A 17,135-nucleotide genomic window follows, 5' to 3' on the forward strand; every position below is an offset into this window, starting at 1 on the left:
CGGGCCAGCCCCGGCGCTCGCCGCACTCCCCGCACCCCAGCCCGGCCGGGGCAGAGGGGTGGGGGGTGGGAGGCTGGGGAAGCGGGGGGCGGAGTTCCGTCCTTCGCTGATTGGCTCGGGGCGGATGGGCTGCGGCCGTGCCGAGCCAACCCGCGACGTGTTGCTAGGTGCCGAGGCGAGGGGATAGGCGCGGGGGCGCGTCCGTCACCCGGCAGCCCCCGGCCCCGACCCGGAGGGATGCGGAGTGGCGGCGGCGGCCGCGGCGGAGACTGTGGCTTTAAGAGCGCGCCCGGAGCCCGGGAGCCAGCCGGGCGGTCCGCTGCTGCTGCGCACCCCGGCGGAGCCGAGCCCTGCCCTGGCCGGACGGGGCCGCCTGCGGCCGGGTAAGCGAACCCGGAGCGCGGCGCGGGCCGGGCGCGCGTGGGCGTGGGGCGCGCTGTCAGCGCGGGTCCCGGACTCGCCCCGGCCCGGCGCCCGCGGAGCCCGCGGAGCCCGCGGAGCCCGCGGAGCCCGCGGAGCCCGCGGAGCCCGCGGAGCCCGCGGAGCCCGCGGAGCGCGCGGCGCCCTGTGCCCTGCGCGGCCGAGGCGGGGCCCGGCGCGGGGTCCCCGCGGGGGCTGCGGGCGCTAGGGGGCGGGCGGCGGGCCGCGGAGCCACGTGACCGGTTTGTTTACAAACACTGCCGGGCCGGCGGCTCCTGCAAAAAACCCCCGGGGTGGTGTGGGTCCCCGGGTCGCGGCCCGGGAGTCGTGCGGGGAGCCGGGCGAGTCTAGGGCGCGCGGTTTGGCGGATGGGACTCGGACGCCCGGTGGCTGTGGCTCCGCAGCATAGTTTCTGCGGGTTCGGGCTCCGTCGGGGCCCGGGGGCGGGGGGCGGCGGAGGAGTTGCTTCGGACGCTTTCTGTCCTCGGTGACGCTGGGTCCCGGGGCGCCGCCCTCGGGGCCCCCGCTGTGGGGGGGGGGTGCTGGCAGCCCTCGAAACTCCCAGCAGCGGTTGGCCGGCCCAGGGCCGAGGTAACCGCAGCCGAGTTCCTGCCTGGCCGCTTCCCGGAGCCTCCGGCTGTCCTTGCCAAGGGGGTGGGCGCCGACTCTCCTGCCCGACGCGACCGAGGGGCCTCTCCAGCGGGCACCTCCCAGGACCTGGCGCCAAGGGGCAGCCCCGACCTCCCACTGCTTCAAGTCCACCCTCCTTGGCCGCTGACCTCCTGGGTGTCTTGACTCAAGTGGTGGCTCTTCTCCCGTTGGGGTAACCACCTGTTCTTTTGGACGAAGCCCAGGAGACTGCCACTTCTGACTTCACTCTCAGCTTACAACCGCTTAAAAAGCCAAGTGAGTGAGTGTCCTCCGTTTTTCTCTGTTGCATGTAGCAGCAGACCCTCCCACAGCCCCACCGGTGTGAATGGCACACAAAACTGCCCCTAGCTTTGCTGGAGGTTTTGCTTTCTGGCCGCCTTGTCAATTTGCTGTTTTGGGGTCCTGAGGATCTTTTAAGCGAGTCCTTGCTTCTGGTGAATCTAAAGGCTAATGAGACATCTAGCTATTTATCTTTTCTTTGCCCTTCCTCTCTTGTTCCTCTCTTCTGGTCCAGTAAGATGGGCTCTTCTGTCCTAGCGCATTGGGCAATCAGGGTAATTGCTTCCCTGTTTCTCATTCAGTAACAGAACATGGGGAGAGCAAGGAAGTTAGGAAGTTTAGAAGTTAAGTGACTTGCCCAAGGCAACTCCTGTCACTGGCTCTGGGGAGGGAGATGACCTCACATGTTTGTTCTTCAGTACTCTCCTGGTTATGAAAACTCCAGGCCTTGTAGTCAGTAGGGTTGGATGACCACTCCCTGGCTTTGCTTTGACTTCGTCATTGCCACAGGATGCAAAGGTGGGCCGAATCTTGAGTTCTGTTTCTCTCCTCATTTCCTTAGCACTTATGCTAAGGCTAAATCTTGTCCCTGATGTGGAACATTTTTAATTCCTCTGAGCTGTGATATGAATGGCTATAAGTTCTTTACTGAGAAACTGGTCTGGCCTGAGGAGAGTTGTGCAAACTTCCTTTTGGCACCATCCCTTATTCCCAGCTCTATGGTAAGGGTCTCAGGCAAGAGTGGGGGCCTTGGGCTCCTACCTCTCGAGTTATTTGCCTTATTGGTTTAGGATTTGGTAATAGAATTTCTGGGACCTGTCTTGGTATCTGGTGCTTGAATTAAAATAAAACTTGCTGTTAGGGATGGAAAATGGAAAATAAACATCATGCACAAGAGTACTGGTTTCCTTCTTCCCTCAAGGAGAGTGGTTTTCAAACTTTGAGTGGGATCCAAAGTAAGGAATACCTTTTATATCACTGCACTGAGGTTCACAACTGTGATAAGTTCCAGGAAACAATTACCCTTGTTACCTGCTGTGTGCTCTCTAGTTTTTTCTTCTTAATTAAAACAACAACAACAACAACAACAAACCAACTGCTGGTCATGGGCTGCTAATTTGATTTATTGACCAAATGGGTGAATGGGTGATGGCCCACAGTTCAAGAAACGTTGCTCTAGGGCAGAGGTCCTCAAACTTAAATGTGTACAAAGATGACCTGAATAGTGTTCAGAATTGCGGTCTGTCCGTCCACTCTGGAGATGTTTATTCTCAATGGGGTGCATTTTTAATAAGTGGACTATGAGGTTGTGATGCAGGTGGTCAATAAGAAACCCTGGTCTAATGGGAATTTGGGCAATGAACAATGAAAGGCATTAATTGGATATGAAGCATGCAAAGCCTTAGTCATGTATGTGACCCACTCTATGCAAATCCAAGATCATTCATCTGCTAGTCACACTAGCCTAGACTTTGATAGGTCTAAGGGTATAGCATTGTTTGCTTTCAGCTGCTGTGAAGCGTTGGCTTATAAGACCCCCATCCCTCCCATACCACCGTGCCCAATCCATTTGAGGGCTGCTGTTCAGTGTTCTGTATGGCTGGATGTTTTTAGGTGCTTGGGGTTGGGGTTGTGAGTAGTGTTGATGAGTCTGCTGTAGTATTCATAGATTATGTGAATTTTCATGGTTTTAATGAATTTAATAGTTTTGAGGCAGTGACATGGTTATTATGCCTGGGGTATTAACAGTTGGTCAGCAGAAAATGTTGATGTTGTTGAATAGCTGAGTATTCCAAGCCATGTGGCCTGGGGGAAGGGCAGGCAGGCTGGTGATTTTTCTTGGAGGATGGGGGAGTCAGGGTTTGTCAACAGTTTAGTAAGAAGAGGCACAAGTTCACCTGACCTTGCCTACCTCTTAGGACTGGTTCTTATGACAGCTTGGCTCCTGTGTGCAGGTGAATCTTGTTAGTTACCTCTATCTTTACCTTCAAGTACAAACATACAACACCTGATGCATCCATGTGTTAGATGTTTCCCTCTCACTGTGTCTAAACATGTTGGTAGAAGAAATTTCCTTAAATTAATCAAAACTGCATTTAGCTTCAAATAGAACTCTCTCCAAATTCAAATTAAACTATGGTCCTTCCTGCCAAAAGTATGCTTTATATGGGAACACTAACTGTAGGATTGTTTAATGTTCAGTTTGGTCAGCTGCTTACATTTAGGATGTTTAGTGTTTTGAGCCTACAATAAAAAAGAAAGCAACAAATGGATGGCAAAGGATAGGATATCCTAGTATAGAAAAGCAGAGGGAAGAGATGTCTAGATGGGACTGAAGTGGAGGATCAGGATCAGTTTCCTTTGTAAGTTAGTTATCTTGGCATTTCTCTGGGGTCCATCAACAAACCAGTAGGTGAGGGATCCCTGGGTGGCGCAGCGGTTTGGCGCCTGCCTTTGGCCCAGGGCGCGATCCTTGAGACCCGGGATCAAACCCCACGTCGGGCTCCCCGTGCATGGAGCCCGCTTCTCCCTCTGCCTGTGTCTCTGCCTCTCTCTCTCTCTGTGTGTGTGACTATCATAAATAAATAAAAATAATTTTAAAAAGATAACATTATAAAAAGGAAAACAAAAACCAGTAGGTGCCCTGACAATTGCACTCCCTTAGCATGAAGGGGTATAAAGTTCTGGAAAGGGAATCATCTTTTAAAATTTTAGCCTCCAATTATGGAAAGCCAGAGCCTGCAGGCTGAAGGTATTTTGTTAGAGTAGATAGTTTTCAGTGATCTTTTCCTTAACAAGAGATGTGACTTGTATCTTTAAAGGACCACACCTACTTGAATTTCCCTGGGATTTGTGAATATAGCCCCCTGAAGGTTTAAAATAAATCGGATTATGCTACTCCCCTGTTTAAAGTTTTCCTGTGGCTTTCTATTGCCCTTTAGACATAATCCACCTTGGTTCCCTGTAGGCACTGCACAGCCTATCCCTTTCCCCCAACTTCTCTTGCCCCGTTTCCTACAGGTCCTTACCTGGTCCATTTTGCTTCAGTCTGCTCTACCTGCACCAGCTTTCCTCAGGTTTCTATAACTTTGAAGGTTTGTGTTTGTTTTTGTCATTGGGCCTTTCTATTGGTAGTTACCCTTTGCAGAATGCCATTCTCCAGACGTTTACATGATGGGATCTCACTTGGGTCTCAGAGAGCCCCTCTGGAACAAGTCTTCCCTTCTCTGCCCCTCAGCCTCTCTTAATCCCTTCAAGGCACGTTAATACCATCTGGAAATACATTGTCTATTTGATGGCCCATGGAAGCTTGGGAGCTTCTGTCTCGCTCACTGCTGACCGTTCCTGGCACGGGTAGCACTGGATAAATATCTACCCAGTTGGTGGAATGAATGAATGACTAGAGAGCCAAGATTTTGAGTCTCTAAGAGTAGGAAATAATAACTTTTATTTTCAGGAAGAGAAGAGGAAAAGAATTTTTCTCTCCCTTTTCCTGGAGTGTGCTAGAGTTCCCTTGGAATTTATTTCAGGATTTCTGCTTTTCACAATATTTTTCACCCTTTCATACTTTTTTTTTTTTTTAAGATTTTATTTATTTTTTCATGAGAGGCACAGAGAAGGCAAAGACATAGGCAGAGGGAGAAACAGGCTCCTCACAGGGAGTCTGATGTGGGACTCGATCCCAGAATTCCGGGATCACCCCCTGAGCCAAAGGCAGATGCTCAACCACTGAGCCACCCAGGTGCCCCAGCCTTTTATACTTTTTAATAGATTTCTAAAAGCTCCTTTGTCATTTTGTTATGGTTGTCAGTAAACAACTCTCACAATCCCAGTAGTTTTATTTTGTTTTCACTGTGCTGACAAGCACTTCTATCAGTAATCACATTTTTTTTTAAAGATTTTATTTGTTTATTCACAAGAGACAGAGAGAGAGAGGGGAGAGAGAGAGAGGCAGGCTCCATGCAGGGAGCCCAATGTGGGACTTGATCCTGGGACTCCAGGATCACGCCCTGGGCCAAAGGCAGGCTAAACCACTGAGCCACCCAGGGATCCCTCACATTATAAGTAAGGGCTAAGAGCCTGGGCTAGGAACCAGAAAGGTCTGGATAGTTAGCTCTGTGACTTTGGCAATTTGCTAAAATTTTCTCTAAATCTCTGTTCCTTATTTGTAAAATAGGACTAATAGTTACTATCACACAGAATTGATGGGAAGAGTAAATGACAGGATGTATAGGAATGCAAGCACAGAGCCTGACACATAAGTACTTGCTGTTAGCTTTTATTTGTTTTATTTTTAAAAGATTTTATTTGTTTACTTACTTGAGAGAGAGCGCGCATGAGCCGGGGTGGGGTGGGGTGGGGTGGGGGTGGGCAGAGGGAGAGAATCTCAAGGACACTTGGCCAAGGGGCTGAGGCTTAGCCTGACATGGGGCTCGATCTCACAATCCTGAGATCATGACCTGAGCAGAAACCAAGAGTCCCATACTTAACAGATTGAGCCCCCCAGGCTCCCTGCTGTTAGCTTTTAATAACAACACTCATAGTAATAGATTTCCCTCCTCTCTTTGGCAGGAATTCCCGATCTGTTGATTTGGGAGTGTGTGGTAAGAGGAAGATCTTAAATCAATGCCAGTAAATGAAGACCAAACATGTCACTTAGATCTATCAGAACTAGAAAGGAAGTTAGAAATCATCAAATCAGGGGTGCCTGGGTGGCTCAGTGGGTTAAGCCTCTGACTCTTGATTTAATCTCACGTCATGATCTCAAAGTCGTGAGATCTAGCCTAACATTTGGCTCCATGCTCAGCATAGAACCTGCTTGAGATTCTCTCCCTCTCCCTCTCCCCTTTTCCCCCCCTCCCCCTCTGCCTTTCCCCCATACTTTCTGTCTTTCTAAAATAAATAAATTAAAAACCCCGAAATCATCTAATCACAAATTGATGCCTAACTTTTACTAATACCTCTGTGGAAGAAGTCATGGAAATTTTTGGAAGGATATGTTGTCTGGCTGTTCCTCAGGCCATTTTTAGTTTTATCCTTGGATTAAGCTGGGCTGACTGGAAGCTGCATCTTTGGGCCATATTTCCTCAGCCCCTCCAGGATTATTTTCACTGAGATGAACTTTGGTGTCCTGCCGTTTGCTTTCATGGAGGGGCACAGTCTGAAACAGCTTTAAAACTCTACTACATTTCTCCTAAGGGTTGATGATGTTGAGGCCTTAAGCTACAATTTCACTTAGTGTCCCCTTTAAGTGGTTAATAGGAGAAATTGCTTTCAGGAGCGAGTGCCAGAAAAAGCTTTGCCTCTCTGAGGAACCAGTATGATATTTCTTTGTAGACAATTGGAAATGGATAACTGATCATGTTTCTCTTTGCTTTGCATGCCAGGAAGCACAGCCAAAATCCCTCATCCTCATTTTTTTCCTTGTAATTTCTATTTTTTCTAATTTCAGGTTAATGATTTATAATTCTTTTAAAATTAGGTATATGCTTATTTGGGTATTAAACTCATTTCAGATTTTACATTTTGGAGATACAAACACTGAGTCTTGAATAGGCAAAAAGGACCTGCTTAAGACAGCTAATTAAGTCAAAACAGAGACTATAAACCATACCTTTTTGTTTCCAGGCTCTCTGGAAGTAGGAGTACAAAGTCAATATTCTGGAAGAATGTCGACTCATGAATAAAACCCCAAATAACCTGTAATGTCTTGATCCTAGGCAAAGCCTACCTCCTCTGTGATGAGGCACAGGAACATTCTGCCAGTGAGGTAAACACTGCCACTTGCATTCCTGGTTGGGTCAGCAGCACTATGCTCTCCTGTTTCCTGAGCTATGGCTTTCCCCTGTGGTCTTGAGAATGTGGTATGTCCAGATTTAGTGGTTTTGATCTGAAACTAGATTGCCAGCTCAGAATGAAATTAGTCTCTGTTGTTTGGAGTTCTCTTGTCTATATTTCTTGTTAGAAGGGGAAGGTTTGGTATCCAGATGGCAGATAGGTGCTACTGAGGCTCAAACAAGGTCTTTTGGCTGGGTGTGAACAGTAGCTCAGTTTGGTTCTACTGAAGAAAATGGCATCATTTTATCTGATAAGAAATTTAATCATAGGAAATATTGACTTTCCTAATGATTTGTTTTGTTTTCCCATGCTGTTTTGGTTGTGAGTACCTGGGGCAAGAGAGGATAGACTTGGATGGAGCACATCCTGCCTGAGTCAGTAAAATTTTGATTCCTATTTTGAGCTACAGAAGAGGAACCTCTGCCCTACGGCTGAAAATAAACCTTTGGTTTTGCTTTATTTCCTGGCTAATAATAATTCAACAGATAATATATAAGACATTTGGGAGATAAAGATGGATTAAGATAGGGCCCCTGCCCCTATGCATATACTCAAATAGGAGTGATTAAGGCATATGTGTCAATAACCAGAGCATAAGGTACAAAGAGTTTATAGTCCTTATGGAGATACAGAAAGAAGGGTAGGCATTTTGGAGATGTGGCTGTGAAGAATGATGAGGATTTAAACATGCAGAAATGCTCCAGGGGGAACAGTGTGTGCAAGGGCTGAAAGTGTGAACCTAAGTGGTACTGTATGGGGAATGTTCGGTAGGCACGTGAGATATTGGAAGGAGAACATTGGGATTTTGCTTGGGCTACTATTGCTACAATTATTTTTTTTTCCAAAACTTTGTTTTTTAAACAATCTCTACATCCAACATAGGACTTGTACTCATGACCCCAAGATCAAGAGTTGCATGCTCTTTTGAGCCAGCCAGGCACCCCACTATTGCTACAGTTTAGAGTAATTCCATAGAAATGTACTGTTGCTTCCATTCACAGAACTCTGAAACAGATAATAGGCAGTCTCAAACCTGGCTCCTATGCATAAGAACTTCTAGTCCAACCAAAGGCCTACAACATCAGAATGTTCAGGATAGGGAATCTAATAAAAGAAAGCAAATAATAACCCCCCCCAAAAAAAAAATTCCCAAGTTTTTCTGATGTAGCCCACCCATACATGTCTGAGGTCTGGAAATCCCTGAGGTTGATCGCCTTAGCAGAAACCAACTACTAAGCATCTTTGACCTTTGGCCTCCTTTCCCTCACTGTATTTTTGCCACTTCCTTTTCTTCTCTTGTTTGTATCGCTCCTGCATATGTCATCCATTATATTTGCCTCCTGTTTATCTCTTCCTTTGCTACTTTGGCCTTTTGTCTGTTGGGGGTCCCTCCCTAAATTCTAAATTGATTCTTGGCCAGATGGACCATAAAGTAGAAATGAATTCTTTCAGTATTTGTTGTATTAATGGTATAAACGTGTATATTATTTATAAATGCAAATTAAATAGGGCTTTTGGTTAGTTTTACTTAGGGCTTAGTTTGTTTCCTGTAGAATTTGAGGGAAAAATTAATATGACTGCAGCCTTAAAGCTAAAAACCTCTTAGCAGGAAGATGCGACAGGAACTGAAAACTAGCTTTTTCTTGTGCCAAATGTGTTGTCCTATCTTCTGGTTGAGGTTATTCCCTTCTTTCATTTTTGTTTTCTTGCGTTTCTATAATTAAAAGTTGAAGCAGTGAACTGACCCTGAGAGTTTGAAGATGTTTTATGAGAATTTGACACTTCTGTTTGTTGACTTAGTCTTCCTCTGGAAGATAATCTGCTTGTTGCTTTAAAGGGCTCAAGGACCAAGGATGCCCATCTTCAGACTCTTCTCAGGCTCATCTGGGTTGAGGGATCCATGGTGGGTAGAAGGTTGTCCCAGGATTCAAATGCTGGTTCGGGTACTTTCTAGTGGAGTGATCTTGGGCAAATTGTTTAACTTCTTGTGCTGTCTCCTCATCTTTCAAATAAGGGTAATCATAATAATGCCTGCCTCCCTGGGTTGTTATGAGGATTAATTGAGATAATGCGTGTCAAGTCCTCATGGGACCATAATAGGAAATTAATAAACTGTAGAGTTCTGAAGGCTTACTGACAGTTTGCTGCAGGGCCTCAGATGACTCCTCCCTACCTCCTCCCCCCACCTTCTGCATTTCTTCAACCAGCCTTTCTGAGCTCTTACAGCAAGCTGGGCTTTGGCCTGGGTATGAAGGATGATTAACCAGGTGTGGTCTTTGGTCAAGAATGGCTTACAATCTAGTGGGAAGACTGACCCATAAACAATTAGCTTTGTGGATGTTTCTTAAATTATATGAAAAAGCTGCACTGGCAGCGTGCATGATGCCCCTTGATGTGTGTGCCATGCCTAAAAGGAATAGAAGCTATAATTTTTACTAAAATCCCATAGCAGGAGAAGTCCAGAAATCTGCTCCAGAACCAGTCTTTCTCTCCCACCCTACTCCTTTTCTTCTTCATGAGATGGCAATACTAGGTGATAGTTTAATAATTGTCAGGACAAAATACATCCATCTTCGAGCTGGTGGTTGGGACTTGGGACTTTAGACATGCAAGCATCCTTTTGAAAGAGCTTCTGCCCTTTTTTTTCTCTTGAGTTTTAAGTTCAATTTCCAACTTCCAATTGTGAAAAGGCGGGGAGCCACAGATGTCAGAGTCTAGAGTTTTGGATTTATTTGAATCGGGAGATTAAAGTGAGGATGCCAAAGGCATGCTGACAGCTGAACAACAGAATTGTATTGGCAGATTTGGGATGGATGGTTTGTAACTAATTGGGACCCCAGCTGTGCCCTGAGGGAGCAGCAGTTGAAGAGAAATCAAGGTCACACAATGCCCAGGGTCCAAAGACATTTGTTTATTCAGTAAATAATATTTGATCTTTGAGAGAGTGTGAGCTACAGATGACAATCAAATAATCTCAGCAAAAGTACAATTGCAGCTGTGAAGAATGCTCTGCATGCCTGTGGAAGAGGAACCATTGGTGGAGGCTAAGGGGAGGGTTCCCTGGTGAAGTAACTTCTAAAGATGGACTGCATTGCTTACCCTACTTTCCAAAATGTTGTTTTCTTGATAGATCTTCCAAATGACTGTTTTACATTGTAGTTCAAGAGTAGCCCGGTCTGGGGGACAGACAAATGGAGCCAGTCCCTCTTTGGATTCCAGATCATGAGAAAAATGTATTTGTTTGGTTTTAACCAGGATTATCTTCTCTGAGCATGGCCAAACACAAAGTACTGATCCTGAGGGCGGCAGCTCTGGGGCCTGGAGGAAAAGAGCAAATGTGGCTTTTTACATGTGGAATAGAGAGGCAGCATCGAGGCACCCCTTTCCTTGCTGGCCGGAACCAAATCTGACACTTCATTTTTCTCATACTCAGACTGCCCTGGGGCAGGGTCCCACCCTGGGAGAAAGAAGCTTCTTGGGTTGGAAGTCCAAGGGTTTCTCCAGGAGTCGGAAGTCAGTGCCAGTCTGGGGTCTCCTGGGAGGAGGCTACCCTGGGTGGCACACAGATGGTGTGAAGGGCAGGGAAGGTGGAATGGGAAATCTCTCTGCCATCAGACAGCACCCAAGTAAAAACCACCAGAGGGTCTTGTTGTGTGTCATCTCAGAGCTTTGGCTCTACGATACCGAGTGAGTACTGTGCTCTATTTGCCAGCCCAAGTGAGTTAACGTCACAAGAGTTTGCTGGCTTTTTAACTTTGTGGAGCATTAATGGTGTGTGAGTCCCACGTAGTCACCAGAATTAGATATTTTAAATGTACTGGATAGTGTTTAAGATTAAAAATATCAGCTTTATAGGGTGCACAGTTTCACTGAAGGTCACTCATTTTATTCAGTTAATTACCATTTATCAAGACTCTGGAGGGATTTAAAAAAAAAAAAAAAGACTCTGATGTGCCCAAGACTGGGAGTCCTGGGGAAGCCAAGGAGTGTTAAAGACTGGACTTGAGCTGCAGGAAGCTCCCAGTGTGGGAGACAGATGTGTGAACAATGTGATGGAGCACCATTCAGGAGAAAAGAATTTCTTGCATGCTGGAAAAAGGGGGCTCCCACCTCTTCTTAGGGTCTTATTTGGGTATTAAGGGATGAGCAGGCATTTACCAGGCAGTGAAGATAGGTTAAGGCTTTGCAGGAGGCTGAACCAACTTGGGAAAAGGTAGTGAGTGAACGAGGTCGGTCTACTGGGGAAACAGGTTTAGAGTGAGCTGGGAAGGTGATGGTGAAGATAAGGAGAATCAGCCCCGTTTCTTGGTGCCATCTGAGGGGTTGGACCTTTTCCTATAGGCTGCTAGGAAACCACTGGAGGTTTTGAAACATGAGAGATGTGATCAGAGTATTGTATAAATAGAATTCTAGAATGGGCTTGAGAGGTAAAAGCTGAGTCAGGGAGACCAGTTTAGGAAGTTGTCACATGAATTCAGGATGAGGGAGGGTAGGGCTCACACACATCCAGGTGTGAAGATGGATATGGGAGACTGGATTACAGAGCCAGAACCAATGGTCTAGGGCACTGATGGAGTGTGACATAGAAGGGAGAGAGAATAAAGGGTCGTTCCTGCTTTGGCAACTGGGCCTTTAGGAGAAAGGAACAGAATTAGAGTATAGGTGGTAGGAGCCAGGGGAAGGGGAAAGATGGTGCTGGTTTTGGATGCATTTGGTGTGAAGTGCCTTCCTAGAAGCCAGTTAGAGACATCTTTTAGAAAGGGATCCAGGTTTCAGGAGCAGGAGGCAGAGGTTTAGAAGACTTGGGTGTGGATGGGAATGTGCTCATCATGGGGAACAGGCAGTCAGGCACATGGTGGAAGCACTTCAAAGGAGAGGGAGGAAGGAAGGAAGAACAGCCAGGGAAATTGAGGCTGAGAGAGAGAGAGGAGGCAGGAGAGGCTTGAAGAGGCAGAAGGGGAGTGTTTAACAGAAAAAGCAGGCTGAAGCAGCCACAAGAGAGCTAACTGAATACAACACCAAGGCCAAATAGTGTTAGCATTCAAAAGTATTAGTATTGGGACTTGGCATGTTGGAGGCTGCCCATGTTTTGTAACTTAAAAGCCTGGTTGTGATAAATGATATTCATGGAGCTTTGCCAGAAGTTTCTGTAGCTCTTCCATTCCTCTGGAGAATCTATATCACTGGATAAAGCCAGATCATCAGAAAGTCATGGTCTTGGGCTGTCTTGATTTGATCCCCATGTAGAATCCCTTTTACTGAATTGCCCTTTGGTGTTAACTGTTAGGCCATGCATTTTCATGGAGGGACCTCTAAGAAACAGACTTGTAAGAGTTTTATGGTAGGAATTATTGGTGTGTGCTGAAGGTCTTGTCTATTGGGTTCACTGCTCATCATCTCCTCTGCAATCATGCATAGGAGAAATGTCTTAGAAAATCTGTAGCTTGAATAACCAAGATTTATAGGAATTATGAACCTTATAACTACTGATATTTTCTTTTCTGCTTTGCTTACTGGGGAGCTCAAAGCCAAATATGCAATAGAAATTCAATTAATATTTTGCAACTTAAAGCATGCGTTTCTCTGGCCTGACTCTCTTTGTGTTCTTACATTTTTCTTACCCTAATTTCTTTATTTTAAAGTATCATTTATGTTTTTGTAAGTTACCTTAAGTTCTCTTTGGGGTTGGGAGTTGTATCAAAAACAGAAGGAAGTCATTGATGAACTTTAGCCAAGCGTCCTTGGTAATGAATCTTCAGACAGATCATTTGTGCTTTTTACCTATTTTTTTTTTATGGAAATGTAGAAACAACCCAAAGTAATATCTGATCTCTTCAGAGCCAGCTAGTAACAGTTACGTCTGATATCTAGTGAATTACATGCAAGTGTCAGGATGTTTAAGGGGAAGAACCTCTTCTATGCAGATGTTCTAACAGATGCAGTCCTCATGTGGGACCTCCCCAGGCAGAGTGATGAATTAAGGTCCTTGTGGTAATCTATTGCTCTGCTAACAGATGTTGCAAAGGCACCGTCCAGCAGCCATTTCTGAGTGGACTCTGCACGACTGACATGTTCTGTGACCTCGCTGAAACCAAGGTCTTACCACAATGAAGGATGTTGGATGGATACTGTACTCTGGGGCAGGATTCGGCTGGCAGAGACATCATTACAACATGGAATCAGGATTTTAAGGGCCGAAGGAATCCTAGCAATCATGTAGGATAATCATCTGATAGATAATCCCTGTGAAATCAAGACTAGGCCCTGTGTCCAGGGTAGAGATGAATGGTTGGCTTTGTTTATGAAAGACCATGGTTCCTTGAATATCCAAGCTGGCTTTTATTATCATCTGGATGAATTTGAAGTACCACCTGGGTCCGGTGCTATACACAGTAGGTAACTATGAAATGATGACCCTGATCTTGTGTGTCTTGCTGGTCAGCTCCGTAGTACTTATAATAGGGGTATTTCAGTGAAGTTTTTAGTGGTGGCCCCATCCTGGGAGGAGTTGAGTCAGTGTGGGCTGCAGAGGTAACTTTTCTACTATGCTACATGATGGCGTGGTTTATTGTTTGGAATGATATAGCAATAATTTCAGATCCCCAGCTAAGCTTAAACCAGTGTACCTTTAAGTGGATCACTGTAGGCCCTAACCCTCTAACCACCATGAGTCAACGAGGGAGATAGGAACACTGCTCTTTTGAGTCCTGTGAATAGGAACAGTTCCCGTGCTTTTTTTCCCTTGCTGGTAAGGACGATTATAGCTAATCAAGGTTCTTGAATGTTAACTCAGGTGCCAGGTGCTATGCTGAATGCTTCACTTGCAGTATCTCATTTGATTTCTTTATCTCCTCCATGAGGTAGGCACTGTTGTTATTCCTTTTCGGGCAACTTGCCCAGTGGTGATGCAGCCAGTGAGAGAAAACGAGACTAGATCCAAGTCCATTGGCCTCTAAACCCTATAATCCCTCACCAGTGGACTACACTTCCAGCCACTTATTTGATGGTCCAGGGAAACTGGGTTTCTCCACTCTTGGGTCTGAGTTCAGGATTCTGGTGAGATTAGGAGTTGGGAAGGAGGACCTTCCTCCTGGGATAGAAGCCTTCAATCCCACAGTTTATTTTTTCTGTCTCCCAGTCCTAGAAATGGCTCACCTGGTCCTTTTCCACTGCCACCTTTTATTGCCTCCAACTAGAACTTCTGTCTTTCTCGATACATGTATATATTTAACCTAGCCTCCCCACAAAGGCAAAGAATGGACCTGGCGGTCAATGACAGGCCTCTGATTAATACCCAGGACTTAGAAATCTCCTATAGCCCAGAAGAACCATAGTTCTGGGCGTCTCTGCACAGGATCTGAATGGGGGCTGTCAGAGGAGAATAATATTTCATGGGCCCTGGGGACCCAGAGTAACTTTGTTTCCTACCTCATTACTTGGAGGGGGAAGGGAAGGACTTCAGTCACGTCTGCTACCACATGGGTTGGTGAACTGGTCTAGTCAGCAGCCTGACGGGAGGCAGAGGGAGGCAGTAATGGCTGCTACTGTGTGTTCTGTGCTGCTGGGGCCAGGCAGTACAAGAATGTGGTCCCTACTCTTAGAGCTTACCTCTAGTAGAGGATCCAGAGTCAGAAAAGGATAATTTTAGTTTTGATAGGATAAGTGTTAAGATAGAAGTGAGCCCAGGGGAAGGACTAGTAAGCCCCATGTTAAAGGGCATTTGAGTGGAGCCTTTTTTTTTCTTTTTTTAAAAGATTTTATTTCTTTACTTGACAGAGAGAACAAGCTGGGGAAGTGGCAGGAAGAGGGAGAGGGAGAAGCAGGCTCCCGGCTGAGTAGGGAGCCCGATGTGAGGCTCTATCCAAGGACCTGATCAAAGGCAGATGCTTAATTGACTGAGCCACCCAGGCATCCCTGAGCTAATGGGCAAGTTTAAGGGCCTAGCGAGGACAGGTAGGAAGAACGCATCAGGCCGAGGGAATGGTATCAACAAAACTGTGGAAGGGTGAAATATAAGCATGGTCTTTTAGGGGATACTAAAGGAGTTTGTTTGCCAAATCTGAGCGCTTAGAGTCCCTGACACAAGGTAGACCCTTAAGTGTCAGTTTAAAAGATAGGAGTATAGAGAATGAAGTGGTAAAGATGAGTCTGAAGCAATTCGTGTCAGTGGTATATGGTTGTCAGTGGTAGTACACACCTGGAACTTAGTGTGTACTTACTATATGCAGGTGCACATGTGGGTATTAGCTTAGCTAATCCTCACAGAGCTTTATGAGATTGATATTATTATTTTCTAATGAGGAAATCATGGTCCAGAGAGGTTAAGTAAACTTGCCCGTGGTCACACAGCTTGTATAGGATAAAACTGAGATTTGAAACCCTTGAATAAGATTCTAGAACCCATCTTCTAAACTACTACCCACTATTGTCTTTCTGAAGGCCATCAGAGTGGTCATGGTTAAATCTGCTTTTTTAATAGGTAACTGGTTGAACTGCAGAGGGTGGATTTAAGGGGGGAAAGAGGCTCAGAAGAAGCCTGATAGGGCTGTGTAAATCAGAGATGTTGTGTTCTTTGTACTTCTTTAGGGCCTGTAGGGAGTATGGCCACTGAGGAAGCCACCTCTTAGAAGGACCTCAATAGCAATTATGGAAACACTGCTATGGTTCCTCCAGTGTCATCATCTCTTTGTCTCATCTTGAGATGAGAAGTCTAGGTTTGGAGAGACATCACCCCAATAGTACCATCTCCTTTGGTGCCCGAGGACAAGCTAGAGTGTCCTCATGGAAGTGACAATGTAACTCAGGCCTCCTCTTCTTTTTTTAAGCAGCAGCATCTTTTTTTTTTTTTTTTATCACTAAGAGTAATAATAACTATAATTCTCTAATTCTCATGTGTGTTGCATGCCAGCATGTATGTACTCTGACATAATCTCATTTGCTGCTTATAACCCTGTGTGTGTTGGTATCAGTTGGGGGAGCGGAGGGTCCAGTGGTTGAGCAACTTGCCAGAGGTCACTGAGCTAGAATGGAGTAGAGGTGGTTTGTGATTCCATGGGCCACTTCTTTTCCAAGCAGTCTTGGCCCATCCTCTACCAAAACACCTGACAAAAACAACAATGGGATGGTCCCCTCCTGTGGCTGGAGGTGTTACTTCCTCTAGTGAGTTCCGCCTTCTGAGTTCTACCTTCCCTCATTCATTGAGTCCCTTCATGGCTTACCTGGAGAATCTGTACCTCCTAACCCTCCATCCTGGGGACACTCAGAACTTTCTCTTTTAAGTTTTAGCTGCTTTTACAGCTCTTCGTGGAAAAGGTCCATCAGGTGGGACAGCCAGGTTTGCTGTGTGCTTCCTATGCCTTTGGCTCTCAAAGTAAGATATCTGAGGCCTTTGTTTTTAATCATAATAGTTCACATCTTTTCTTTCAATGCTGATCAGCAGGAGCCAGCTGGGGGTGGTAGCAAATCTTCCTTTAATTTCCACTGTGATGGATTATTGCTTCACTTAAATTTATGTTTAATTTGTACATATGCCCCGAGGCTTTCTAAATATCAAGTTTGTTTGATTATTGTTGGAAATCAATTTGGACTCCACAGTTTGTTGGACTCTATGGGTTGTACTTATGAAGCCCCATGGAGCTATGGCCCTATTACAAGTACCAAGGTCCAAAAATCAAAATGTGAGTTCTGCAGCCCCATACCCTTAATTTTTTCTTTTAAAGAAAAAAATTCAGGGCACCTGAGTGGCTCAGTCGGTTAAGCATCTGACTTCTTCAGCTCAGGTCTTCATTTCAGGGTCTGCTCAGCAGGGAGTCTGCTTGTCCCTCTCCCCCTGCTTCTCCCCCTGCTCATGAGCTTCCTCTCTCTCAAGGAAGAGAGAGGAGGAAAGAAAGGAGGAAAGAAAGGAAAGAAAGGAAACCATCAATTTTTACCCTCTTTCTGAGAATTGA

General features: G+C 45.8%; 1 protein-coding gene across 1 annotated transcript in view; it reads left to right on the forward strand.

Annotated features, from left to right (window-relative positions):
• The first annotated feature begins 226 nt into the window (after positions 1-226).
• Positions 227-17,135, forward strand: part of YPEL2 (yippee like 2) — a 59,629-nt gene continuing 42,720 nt past the window's right edge. The window contains exon 1 of the mRNA XM_025996040.2: positions 227-383. The gene's annotated coding sequence lies outside the window, so the exon portion shown is untranslated. The remainder of the gene's footprint in view (positions 384-17,135) is intronic.

Source organism: Vulpes vulpes, chromosome 2 (assembly GCF_048418805.1).
Source record: "Vulpes vulpes isolate BD-2025 chromosome 2, VulVul3, whole genome shotgun sequence".
Lineage (NCBI taxonomy): Eukaryota > Metazoa > Chordata > Mammalia > Carnivora > Canidae > Vulpes > Vulpes vulpes.